The following is a 13,254-nucleotide window of genomic DNA, read 5'->3' as shown; positions in this document are numbered from 1 at the left end:
GTAGCACAAACGGCAACGATCCTATCGCCTGCAAAGTTCGCGTGACCACTGTATACGAAACCGTCTTCTGTGTCTACCATACATCGCCTGCTGTGGAAAACAGCAAGAAAGCGCCCCAAATATAGGTACATCCACAAATATACCTCAATAAGTCCCAGTCGCGGAACTGCATATCGCAGGAATCATTATTTCGCTATAGAAAGACCGATAACTACATAAGACGCCTACGCAAATTTACATGATCAAATTTCGCAAATGTTTCTGAATACCAGTAGACAGCGATAATTCGGAACTCTCAAATTACTCTTGTGGGTGCAGTTTAAACACAAAAAGGCTGCTCACTTTCTTTTTGCTACAAAGTATATATCGCAGCCATAGTATGCCTAGATACAGATGGTTATTTCAGTGTGGTAGCAATAGGCGAGGCGGTCTACATTTTTTGGAGAACACTTGAAACACAATAGGCAATATCTTTATCAAAGCATGATACGGAAAATTAGGTGACGGCTTCGGAAGCCACTTTAGAAGCTACTTTTAAAAAGTACGAGAAACAACCAGAGCCTGCAAACAAGCAGGGCGCATTTCATGCTAAAACATCCAGGCATGTCTCAGCGACAAACACGGGAATTCCAAAGACATTGACCGTGTTCTGTCCTCTTCGGCGTTTAAAGAGCTCATCATCAGGACCACTTACCTGCTGGCGCGGTCTCAAGCCGTTCTTCGAAGTTGCCTGGAATGGCGCAGCTGGGGTAAACGCCGCTTGGCGGAAACATCGCCGCAACGGGGTGGCCGTTGCTGTCCACTGGGTGAGCGGACGTCGTATACCCTTGGTCCAGCATCCTTGAGAGCGGCACCGGTATGATGTCGGAGATGCTTGAAGGGAATGGTGCACGACGGGAGACCTAAGAACAAGTGAAATTCAAAATGTGAAGAACGCACTTTTGAGGTCTTCTACTAAACTAACGCGCCAAGTCATTGAAAGCAGCTCACCAGGAAATCCAACGCTTGGTTAAGAAGGAGGCGAGGCCAAATTCGAACCACGGCTCTTCCGAAACGCTAACAAAGCGCCAAGGCACAAGAGGCCACGCGGCAGTGGCCACCCTAAGGCGACGGCGAAGACGAGGGTGAATATTCGATGATGATGATTGCGGTGATATTTAAAACGCCATTCCGTTATTTTTCTCCTTCGTGACAGTGATTTGCAACGAAACACATTGTCCTGAGCTGGATGGAGGGAATGGCAGAAAGTGGGTAATAAATACGGCGCAATAATAAGACTCCGTGGCAATAACTAAGATTGCATTGCCAGCAAATACCAAAGCTTGAGAGAAAACAAACAAATAAATTTCTCTGAGCACTTAAGACTTCTCCCGGGCTTTGAAAGCGAAATCTGGTGATCCGTATATAGTTACTTTACTGCTGCACAGTGTTCGCGTCTCTTTCTTGTTTTAAAGACGATAGTCTTTCTTGGGCTCCTTAAACCCAGAAATTTTGGTCTGTCTGTATGTCTGTCTGTCTGTCCGTCTGTCTGTCTGTGACTCGATTCAGCCACCCGGCCAAAGTAAAACAATGCCTGCGCAATAGTCTTATATAGTCACAGCTAAATCTACCCGTCTAAGTCCGGTGTAATGTTCATACTTGTCAACATGGTTGAAGAACAAGACACTACGCAAATATAAGACAACAAATTAGTACAGAAAGGATATTTGCAGTGTTTCCTTATAAAAAATCATACATGCTTGACTTTCGCGAAATTAAATACTTCACCAACTGCAGAAAAAAAATTCACCCCGCTGTCGCCTGCTGTCGCCCGCGCCACTATTCGCCCAGAGCGCGAACAGAGTCGGCCCCTGGCGGCGGCGGGACGAACCGCTCCTAGTGTGGATGGCACTCTCGCGTCGTCTGCTTTTTCACGTTGCGTGCGGCGCAAGACGCGTGCTGCGCACGACAAAACAACCAATATGTGTGCTTTTTTGGCAGTAAGCAATGACATAGTTACCTCTGCTTGCGCATTTCTTCTAGAAACGCAATAATCAGCGGCCGTTGAGGTTTAATGCGCTGGTTTTAACCGCTTGAGTGTGAACATTGCTTCCACACATTGCACTTTTCCTATTGTTGAGTGCAGTCGTCTGCCGTTTCGGGAACGTCGAAGGGTGCTTTTTGAAGGTGGCGTGGTGATTATTTAAAGGATAAAAGTTTAGTACGCGAAACGGGTAAGAAGCGACAAGACCTGTGCATACGCGTGCAAATTCCACACCCTTGTAAAACTGCGCTGTGTCCTTATAGAAAGAAGAAACAAACAAAAACATTTACACTGCACACGACCCCTGAGCTATCGCCCATACATTACCGGACACGTATTTTACACCAGCAAGCGCCTGTGTGATCGTGTCCTTCCCGAATATTTCTAAAATAAATACCATTTTTGGACAGTCGTCGTTTATACTGAGGAGGAATAAACATTTATTCAACTGTATCGAGTTGCTAATTTTACGTATTATTTAAAATACGTTTCTATGGATGCGCAAGAGTATTTAGGGGGGATTTTTCAGTAAAATTAAGCAGTTGTGAGTTTGCGTCTGTCAGGTGGCATTTCGTGTGTCATTTTCATATATATCATTTTCAAATCCGACATGAATCACCTTGTCCAGAAACGTGTCTCACTCAGCATAACCAAATGCCTAATATGGTAATGTCTTAACCTCTTAAGGTGGACCTAAGTTTAAAGAAAGAGGAGAAAACGCGTAATGTAATGCACGTTGTTGCCCACATGTGTGAGGGGTGTGTGCCTTGACTCGCTGATTTTTTTTTTATAATTTTTTCCCACAATGCTTGCTTTCAATAAATTTTTGAAAAAGGCGAGCCACAATTCCTGGACAATCTCGGGCCAAAGGGGGGTTAATTAATTTTGAAAATACGTGTTAAAGTACCGCTTTTTCACCGCTACAGAACACAACGCCTAGTGTAGTTTCGATTGTAAGTAATACTGATAACCATAGTTTGGCTTTTCGCGTTACATGCGTTCTCTTCTCTCTGCTCTTGCAACGTTGGCAGGACCCCCCCCCCCCCTCTTCCCGAAAAAAAAAAAAAAGAAATGCACAGAATTTCATTTTTTAACCAATCCTCAAGAATTAAATGCCAAGACAAAGGCGATATTCAGTTTACAAAACAAAGTAGTTACCGGGAACCCGTTGCGCTGATTCGCAATGAGAAATAAAAAGGAAATGCTTTACTACATCTGCAACAGCGCTACTTCATTTATTGCCATCTTTACGGTTCGTAAGCGACCTTATACGCAATAATGCAAACACATCTCGATGTTGCAGGCACCTGTTAGATTTTAAAAGGAACGCAAATGGTCAACAGAGCAGCCGTAACAGAAAATTTGTGCTCACTGTGAGGTCCCAGAAGCTTGGTTTGCACACTGTAAACCTAGCTAAACATGAGATGTTGATTGTACTGCGTGCGTTGACAATTCAATTCGCAAGTTCACTTGCGACGAAAGCCGTAAATAAGTGATCTGAAATCGTTATTCATCAAACCTTCTTTCAGAGTCGCTAAAATTTCATTTAAAAGACCCGTTAGAGCGGTTACGTTTATATATCTGCTATGATCAAAATTCAGCAATTTTATGTTGCCTTTTGAACACACAAAAAATATCGTAAGCTCTTAGAAAGAATTTCGGGGCAGTTAAGTAGTGTTACCATTTCAGGGCATCCCACAAATGCAAGAATGCGTCATGCTACCAGTGAAAGCGATTGAGATTGCCGTTGTAAACTGAATTTTAGAGATCGAGGATTCCTGATTTGTTTCTATTTATGCTTTTATTGAAGGCTCAAAGCCATAGTCTGGAAAGATCGAGCTTGCTACGAGCCACAGCGTACAAGTTCATTGTCACAATTACGGCCATTCTGAGATTCCCGATGAGCCGTCGCTTTTTTTGGCGTAGTAATGAAAACTGACTGCCGCTTCCATGCTATACATTGAACGTTGAGGAACCGAACTACAGCATACCACTCTTGTTTGCACCTTTCGTGCGCACATACTGCGAGAAAAAAGCACGAAGCGCGCCCACAGTGTGCATTCTTACGGGCCGCTCAGCGGAGCATCCACACTAGCAGCGCGACGGTGTCGCCACCTACATGTCGAGCTCGCGGCGAATAGCTTCTGGCGCCATTTTAAGAAACCAACAGGCAACAGTTACGAAAGGTTCCACTAGATAGGTTTCACGTTCTGCTTGCAACGCACGTGGAGTAGGGAAACGCGGTTCTATAAACGTTGAAGTAGGGCGCCTCCATTCACGCGCGTCTTCGCCGTACGGCAGCGTTGCCATCAAGACACCCGGTTTGGAGCAGTGGAACGCGGGAAATTTAAAATGATTTAAGCAAACCTTTGGTGTCTTTACCTTGGGAGGAGCGCGACGCAAGAGGAACAACATGAGAGGGGAGCGGTAAAGCGAAGGGAGGCATTTACTTGGCAAAAGTCGATAAAGACTATCGTCTTTTGACGACATTTGTTTGTTTCGCTGTCTACTGGCGGGAATCATTTGAGCGGCTTCTTTTCTACTACACCGTGTGTGCGTCTCTTCGCTTTTGTTTCTTTGCTTCTAATGCGTCAGCAAGCAGACTGGCACATGCATCAACTTTCCTGGAATTAGGGTTCTGTGCGACGCCTGTGCATTTTTTCTACTCAGTTGCCGTCCCGTTGAGGTGTGAGCGGCATGCAGCAATCTACAACTTTTACGTTTCGAATTCGTAGTTTGGTGAATTTTGCGAAGCTGATACATCAGCCCCTCAAAGTTCCAGATTCCACGCCAATCCCCCAAGTGGGTATGTTCCATGAAGAAATGCGCAAAAACAACGATAACTTTTGTTCCGCCGCTGGTAACATCTCGAGATAGCACTGTGGTATCGTATTGGGCGGCTACTATGGAGACCCTAATTAAAATATTATCATATCATACATGTGTTTCTTTTGTTTTCTTTTTACGGCGGCGGCCATTTTTTTACCGAACAACCACTAAAACAACTACAAAAAAAAAACAACAGCAATGTTTTTTCGCAGAATGAGTTTTCACAAGTTCCTCACCGGCAGCGCCCTATGAAACCCGTCGTCTACTTCTCGACGGAACGGGTGAGAACATACAGACGGAACACACTTGTCTATTACACTCGAGCGGCGTGCCGCAGGGTGTAGCGACGACGCCTATCGGTGACACCCGGTTCGAGATATCTTGCATCTGCGCGTGCGGGGACACTGTGTCACCATAGAGTTTCTTAGCAAGCATACCAGAGAGGAAACTACACCTGCGAATCCATGTCGTCATGGGGGATTATGGGAAGACCACAGCTTCTGGCTTGGGCTTGCCATGACAATTGGATTCTTGAGCGGTGTTTGTGATTTTCTTTCTACACTATGGATTAACTCGTGTACGAGCTACGAGGTAGCCGAAAGCCTCCCTGTTCTGTGGTAGCCGTAGGCCATGGCAATGCGTGTTCGGCGAAAGAGCAGGCAGTGCGTGATCGTACCTAATGTTGGCTATGCCGGAGTCGAAGAAGCATATGACTGAGCTTGTAATATTGCGTAACATGCCGCCGCGATAGTTGTAGCTGTCGAAAAAAAAGAAACCAAACGTACTTCGACGAAGAGAAGACACGACAGATACGGGGGCCTGTATCCGTCCTACCTTCCCTTCGTCCACGACTATTCAACGCCACGTTTTTTTTTTTTCTTCAAGTATGAACCAACTTGCTCAGCAACAAGTTTTGCTAAACTGGAGCTGACGGTCGGTGCACCGGTTCGCCACGAAGGCGATGTTTTCATAGGCAGGCTGAAAAGCATTTCCAAGCTCTTCAAACAACCTATTGTTTGAATGAGGGCAACATTTATAAAATAAAAGTCTATAATGAATTCCCCCCCCCCTCCCCAATAATAACGTTGCTGTTAACCACCAGTTTTGCCTTCATAATAGTAGGCGCCACCGTTCCGGCAAACATACGCTTAACTTCCCTTTTCCTTAGACTTCTTACGGCCTGTATTATTTTCCGCTTATATAATAACACACCATCCTTCGCGTTTTTGTGGCACTTTGTTCGAATATACGGCCACTAAAACGTTTCAATTTTCGCCAATGACGAAACTAAGGCGAGCGCAAGGTATATGGCGGCCCATGATGACACAGATGGCCTTGATATGAGCCGCATAGACGCTAGCGCCAGATTCCTCTCTAGTGTATAAAGAAACTCTACGCTTGGCCACGGCCGGGCTAGAGCGGCGTCGTGCGCGCTAATCGACGCCCAGCCCTATTTATTACATTATAATAATACAATAATGTGCATAATGGTTATAATAATAGTAAGTCTTAACCATCTCTCGGCGGCGGCCAGAAGGGCCGATTGGCCATCCCAGGGAGCGTATGAAAACACGATTGAATAATAAAATATTGTTAATAATATCAATATTGGTGTTATCGTCTAGTGGAATATCATCGTTATCCCTACAACCCCCCCCCCCCCCTTTATAGGGCGCACTCACAAATCTGCCCCTGAGGGAAAATAAGTGGTCAATACCGTTCGTTTCCCGGCGTTCTCTGGCCCTGACAAAAATTTCGTCGAAGTCCGGCGTCCGCCATGCAGGTTTCACCGCAATAATATAACAGAGCTACGAAATTCTGCTCCGATATGATCTCTGATAAATCACACAAGCACGAACGCTGCGAATACAGCCCGCGCGCGCGTAAAACAGCTTTCAAATGCAAGCGCGTAAGGACCAGGCAAGGGTAGGCTTCCGCAGTCCCCACGCAGCGGTGGAACTTTACGTCGAGACTCACCCGCATTATTACCGCATTAGTGCGCGCGAGGCGCAGGTGCGTTGTTGTCGGGGGAGTTGCGCTCGCTGTGAGGTCATTCGAAGGGTCACCGGCTACCATTAGAGCTGGGCGCACCGCAGTGTCTCGGGATGTGGTCCTGAAGTTACTGAGTACGCACGCAGTTTGTCACGGCGCGGTCTGTCGCCGATCTTGCGGGAAGGTCGACGGGAGTACCAGGTCCTTTTGTATTGCACGCGTCGTGTTGACAAAGGACATGGATTTCATCATTGTTGGCCATAATTTCGTCGCGCGCCGTATGGACAATACCTGAGAGAGGCCGCCCGAAAGTGGGCGCCCATCATTCAGAGTTGCTTTATTTGTTTGGTTTCGACCTGTGTTATACCTTTACTTTGATGAGTACCCCAGAGTTTCAGTGAGAAGGAGAGGGTGCATCACGTGATTGTTTGTGTACAAATATTCGGGTTTTGTAATGTAATGTACCGTTAATGTAGCGACACGTTCCAATGTTCGAAGTGGAACTGGAACGCGTTCCTTTCGCAATAAAGGAACTTGTAACGGGAACTCGTTCCAAAAAATTTGGGAGGAGCGAGGAACGAGCTTTTGTTCCTGTTTTACAGGAACGTGTACAACACTGGATTGAGCAGCTCGAGAACGCGTTTCTGGGACCGGATGAGAACGCGAAACAGGTGAGCATCACCCAGGTATTTCTTCCGCAATAATATAAATTTGTTTTTCCTGTGAGCTTATTTGCTTGTATTACCAAAGCTTCCCTGTGCAGTGGGGCTTTTGTAACCAGCATTAGCTCTTATTTCAGTGACATGGTCACAAATGTGCGATCAAATCAAATCAAAACAAATTTTTATTTCCAGAAACACTGGATGGTTCCCTAACTATAAGCTACTGCAGTAGCTTGACATAAGCCAGGGAAACGTGAGAAGGCGCAGCGAACAACTCATGAAAAACAACACGTACTCTTGAAAAGACAATACAAGTTGTTAGACAGCACAATATTTAAAACGATTGCAACAGCTGAAGCACACGAATCGCCAAAGTACAGGAGCGTACATTTCAAGGGTAGATACAAAATATACAAGATTATACCTCATAATGCCTTAAACAATACAACCACAACGAAATCTTACACTTACAATCTCACGAAGAATGAAGTTAATTGTGTCTTGGAGAAACTTGTGGTTTGCTTGCATTTGTTAAACGTCACTGGGAGCTTATGCGATATTTCGCTTAACTCGAAACTCCGCTTATCTCGAAATTTTCAGCGGATTTTATGATGACTTCGTGTTAACTAGAAATTACTGTATAAGCGACGAAAGGGCACTCGATATCCCCGGGCGTAATTTCTGCGTGCAAATTCCTCTTGCGCAAGTGGTCTGGTATTGGACCCTGTTTCAAACACCCCTGAGCACGAAGGGTCAGCGCGACCTTCTCTTTCACCTTCGAAAAGTACAACTCTAACAAACTTGCCTTGAAACCAGCTTCTACCTCAATGTACAGAAATGACATCATAAAAGATGCCCGCCAGATGTAGCGTATTTATGACAGATATTAAACCATGTTTTTTTTTCTCCTAGCCATTCGCAGTGAGCGACAGAAGTATAGTAGCGAAACAAAAATAGCACATACCAATTCAGTGGCTCTAGACAACTAGAATAGATTAGGTCAATTTTTTCGTCTTTGCCTCTATACAATAACCGCCGCCGTTTTTGTGCTTGTTATCTGATGTGGTACACCATACTATCAAATCCACAACGTGAGAAGGTACCTTATAGCCCGTTGAGAAAATGAGGGGCCTTCCGATAATATTATGCAGCCTGCCGCCACTGTCATCACCGCCACGCTTCAGGCGAAATGCCTCTATAGATATGGCTAACAACGACGAAACTTTAAGGAAACGTGTTAAAAACATTCAATACCGCTCCTACAAGTCATTTTTGCCAGCATTAGCAATGTATTTTGCAACAAAAATTATAAAAACAGCCCTCTAGTAATAAAACCGCAGTGATATGGGACGCCCGGTGAAAGACGAAGGAGAAGCGGCGTGAGCACGCAGAGAAGTCGCGTGCAGCTCGCGACGCTTCGTTGGCAGTCGGTTCGCCGAAAGCAGAGCAAAAGCCACAGAACATCACGAGTCACGGTCAGGTGCGCACGCTCTTGGAACACTCCAAGCACCCGGACGACTTCTGGTTATTCCCGTTGTCCCTCCTGGGTCCGACTTCTCGCCGAAGTTGACTCGTCAGTCACAGGTGAGCGTCGCCTCGTCTCTGAATGCTTAGGAAGCGTTTATATGCGTGCGCTCTTTACGCTCGATGAATTGTTGAAGGCATTCTCGACCGCCGCTAAGAGCATAAGTTTCTTTTCGCACGGAAGAGTTTAGCTACTGCTCATTTGCATGTCTTTGTTGGAAGCACTGCATTTACGATGATCCGCTACATCGACCATTGCTACATGGCCACGTCATCGTGAATTCCTCCTCCTACTGGACGCATCGCTTTCCTTGAATGTGGGTTTGCTAAATACTACAGGCTGTTTAGTGAGGCCTACATTCTTCCCTTTGCAGGTGACGCGGCGCGTATTCCCGCGAAAACTACTTCGTTGCTTCCGAGGGAACCCGCCGGGCAGCGCAAGACATGGTTCCCGTCGGAAGTCTCGTGCCGGCCGTAGCAGTCGCGTCGGCCAGCGCGAACGGTACTCGCCTTCAGCACTGCACGCAGCTGCAAGCCCTTCGGGTTTACGAGAAGGCCAAAACATGCAACGAAGGTGAGCTGTTTCATTTCATAAATTTTACAACAGAACACGCGAAATTAACGCTGCGAAGGAGGCATTAGACACGAAGTGACATCATTAGCGTCGTACAGTTGCATGCTTTTCTCCGTAAAACTGGGCTGGTAGGTCACATGTGAACTCTCTCGCCGTACTGTAAAGCGTTCCCCTTGGGTCTTCTCTGTCACACACCTCGTTGACCAATCAGTGGAGATTAAAGCCCACCCTTCTATCCGCAAGGCACAGGATAAAATCCAAATATTGTGGTCTCTGGTGTGGCATTAGGATTTACCACTGGCTTTTTGCAGCACGCAATGACATGGCCTAAATAGAGTTCGAGTTTAGGTGTAATTAGTGGGATGCAGAATGTTTGTCCTGAAGCCCTGTTTTCCAGTTAGTGTTAGGCTGTCAGTGTCGTATTATATAGGTTCCAATCTGTTATTTTTTCTTCGCAATTCTTGGAATTATCACACCTGACTAGCGCATCTGGAAATAAGGAAGTCACAAACAAATGGTCTTTGGGCATACAGGGTAAACACTATTAAATCGTGCCCTTTCTTAAAATTCCTTCTCAATTAGTTCCAATACTGTCCACTACTCCTGATTTGTGAGCGTACTTCCCTCCTTTCGCTATTGGGCAGGTTAAAGAGGATCGCATTGTACTCATTATGTAATCGATGGAGGTTTCGAGGCACATTTTGTTGTGTTTTGTTCTGTTGTTTTTGCTGGAAGCGTTTTTGGGTACCTGCATTTGAAGATACCATTACTCGTGATAGTCTGAGAGGCTGTCTGGCAGGACGCTCTACTATAACATACGATAGCTGTCAGCGGTTATCAGTCCACTGTGCGCGTATGATGAGATTATCTTCGGTTACCCGGGGTATCAACCACATTAAGACTTCCGCTCAAGAATGTTTCGTTTCCGCAGACGAGGAGCAACACCTGCTGAATAGGGTGGTCGCATCTCCCGCACCGAGTTTTTAAACTTAGTGACTGTAAATTGGGCCTTCGCATCTAAATGATTTTCGTGAATTCGGGGGGGGGGGTGAAAGAACTTATTTGAGTAAACCTAAATTAGATAGTGTATTTTATTACGACTAGCACGTAATATAACCTCCCAAGAAACTTACATGTTTGCCTGTACTGGTATGCCGGCAATGATTTATGCGCAGTAGTATACCCCTGAAGGCGCCATCGCTTTGAGAATCAAACATGACCTACGGTCTAGCGGAGCATAGCAAATTTACGGCAACTTTTGATTCATATATTTAGAATTTCTTTCGAAAATCAGTGATTTTTTGGGACATTCAGTGTCTACTTTTAACCAGGAAAACAATCATGCTTTGGGCAAAAAACGTTCTTTCGTTGCCAAACAAGGCACAAGAATGCTTTAAGGGTGTATGTATATCATGATTCAAAGCAAAAGCCTGACTTTCCTTTGGCGACTGGTTAGGACTCGGCGAAACTGAATGCTACACTTTTCGCTCCTAGCAATAAAAAAGGGGTTGTTTTGGGCTGCTGAAGTGGTTAGTGGAACGTTCACTGATAGAATAACACGGGAACAACTAAGCTGATTCCTTCGTTTTCTCCAGCGGGTAGGACGACAAGAGGACCACCAGATTCTGTCTCCATTGCAGCGAGTACGCCGAAGCGCATAGGTTCCTCCTTGGATCCCCGCCACGGCGGAAAGCTGATCGACAGGCAAGTTACGCTATTCGACAACTAGTACATTTTCACTGCGTGATATTTTTAAGCACCGGCTTTGCGAAAATTGCTTCGGCAGCAATGAATCCCGGCTTGTTCATTTGCATCTCGTTTCATCACAGGAAGTACCGCTTCCCCACATTTTGTACATTTTTGCACAATACTACAGAAGTTATTACCAATCAGCGAAAATGTCATCTCTTCTCACCGAACAACTGTGCGAATGTCATTGGCTGAGGCCGGCATTATTCAGTCCCGACACCTTATTCACAATTTCAGTCCCGATAACGGTTGATCCCTTCGTACTGCATGTGTGTGCAGCGTTACGCCCACGCGCTGCTGCTCCGTAGCCACCTTCCCTTTCAATACCCTCGCACGAGAGGAACACAATTCAAACAAGTACACAACGTGCGCACAAACATAAGCAAGTGATGCCGCCATGGTGTCAGTGGTATCGTAATGGAGAAGTGCAGTGAGTATGATGCCACTTAGTCCGGTATTAAAAAAATTAGAGCCGTTCCACTCAACGTGAAAGATACCGGAACTGCAGAGCCGTGATTCGCCATAATGCGCTGTAGCGCCATTATCCGCTCACTGCTACCGCCCATTGCAATTCAAATTTCCCGCCTCCGCAGTGTTCGCGCGCTCCCTGTTTGAAACAGCGCCAGCGGGAGTTCTGTTCTTTTCGTGCTTGGTTTTCCCTCCGTACCGGCCGGCGTTGCACACCGCCACTTTTTTTCGCTTACTATCGCAAAAACCAACCCAACGAGTGTTCCTAACTAAATGAACGCGGGCGCGGCCGGTTAATTACGAATATTTTGCCTCAAGTATACCTACAGTTCTTTGCGCTAAACAACGGGGACAAGCGCCAGCAGTTCACGAGATTCGAACGCTTATGACTATATAAACCGCTTGGCTTTAGAAGCCTCTGGGTTACGCCGCGACGACAGCCGCTACGATGTAACGACGTGTTGCTTTACTTGGGTCCAGCTAGCGAGCTACGGCTACAAGGCGAGCCCCTAAAGCTCTCTGCACTTAAAGCAAGGGTGTGAGACTTGCCAGACTACGCATTGCGTAGTAGCGAGCCTAAGTGTGTGCGACTCTGTACCCGGAGGCGTTTATGCCCGCACCCGGCCGCCATATTCACTCGCAACGCCGTATGAGGCTGCTTTTTGGCAACACTCCATGATGTCGCATTCTTAAATGCCCACCTGAAACCGTGATCAACCCGAAAATCATCCTTAGTAAAAAACTTTTCTTGAATATTCTACGCTCGTTCATGAAGGTTCGCATGAAAAAGACTCATAGCACCTATCCGCTGCAATTAACAAATCATCACAAACAGAGCATACTGTCTGTAAAATATTAAAATGATAGAGTACATCTACGCTTTGGGCGCGAGAGCGTGCAGCTGCGGGCGCTTTTAAGTTGTAGAGATAATGCGACAGTGTCTGTTTTCTAGTGTGTAGGCTGTAAGCGCCGTGGTGGGATCAGCATTTAATCACGTGGCGTCATCTGTTGTTTATCAGATGAATCTCAAGGCTGCGACAGGACCGCGGGAAATTCGATTATAAGTAGAGTGAAAATGCGTGTAAGCAGTATACACTCACTACAGTTCGATCTATGACATGGAATAAAAATGTTGGTGGTTTCCATGCATGAGTGAAAATCGACGGAAATTTAAATTGACATTGTGGCGTGCCTGGGTTGAAATGAGCTTGCGTACGGCATTTATGTAGATTGTTGGCGCGCTTGGTGTAGGAAAAGGAGAAATACATTGGCAGGATTTATATACTTCCCCAATGAAGTCCTCCTCGGCGAATATTAACACAAGGAAATAGGACTAGGGAACAAAGGGTAACGCTTTCGTTTGTAAAGCTTTAGCCGTGCCCAGGCGACCGAAGAAAAAAATCGATTTCCACCGTGCGACCCTGGAGATGGGC

The 13,254-nt window shown here is 46.0% G+C and overlaps 1 long non-coding RNA gene across 1 annotated transcript in view; it reads left to right on the top strand.

The window, feature by feature from the left end:
* LOC144172460 (uncharacterized) overlaps positions 1–11,309 on the top strand; it is a 91,682-nt gene extending 80,373 nt beyond the window's left edge. The window contains exons 2-4 of the long non-coding RNA XR_013323013.1: positions 7,447–7,515; positions 9,405–9,604; positions 11,200–11,309. This is a non-coding gene — a long non-coding RNA (uncharacterized LOC144172460). The remainder of the gene's footprint in view (positions 1–7,446; positions 7,516–9,404; positions 9,605–11,199) is intronic.
* Positions 11,310–13,254: the final 1,945 nt, after the last annotated feature.

The sequence above is a fragment of the Haemaphysalis longicornis genome, unplaced genomic scaffold (genome assembly GCF_048455015.1).
Source record: "Haemaphysalis longicornis isolate Haplotype H1 unplaced genomic scaffold, Haemaphysalis longicornis Haplotype H1 scaffold_1, whole genome shotgun sequence".
NCBI lineage: Eukaryota > Metazoa > Arthropoda > Arachnida > Ixodida > Ixodidae > Haemaphysalis > Haemaphysalis longicornis.
This window is presented reverse-complemented; position numbering and strand designations above follow the sequence as displayed.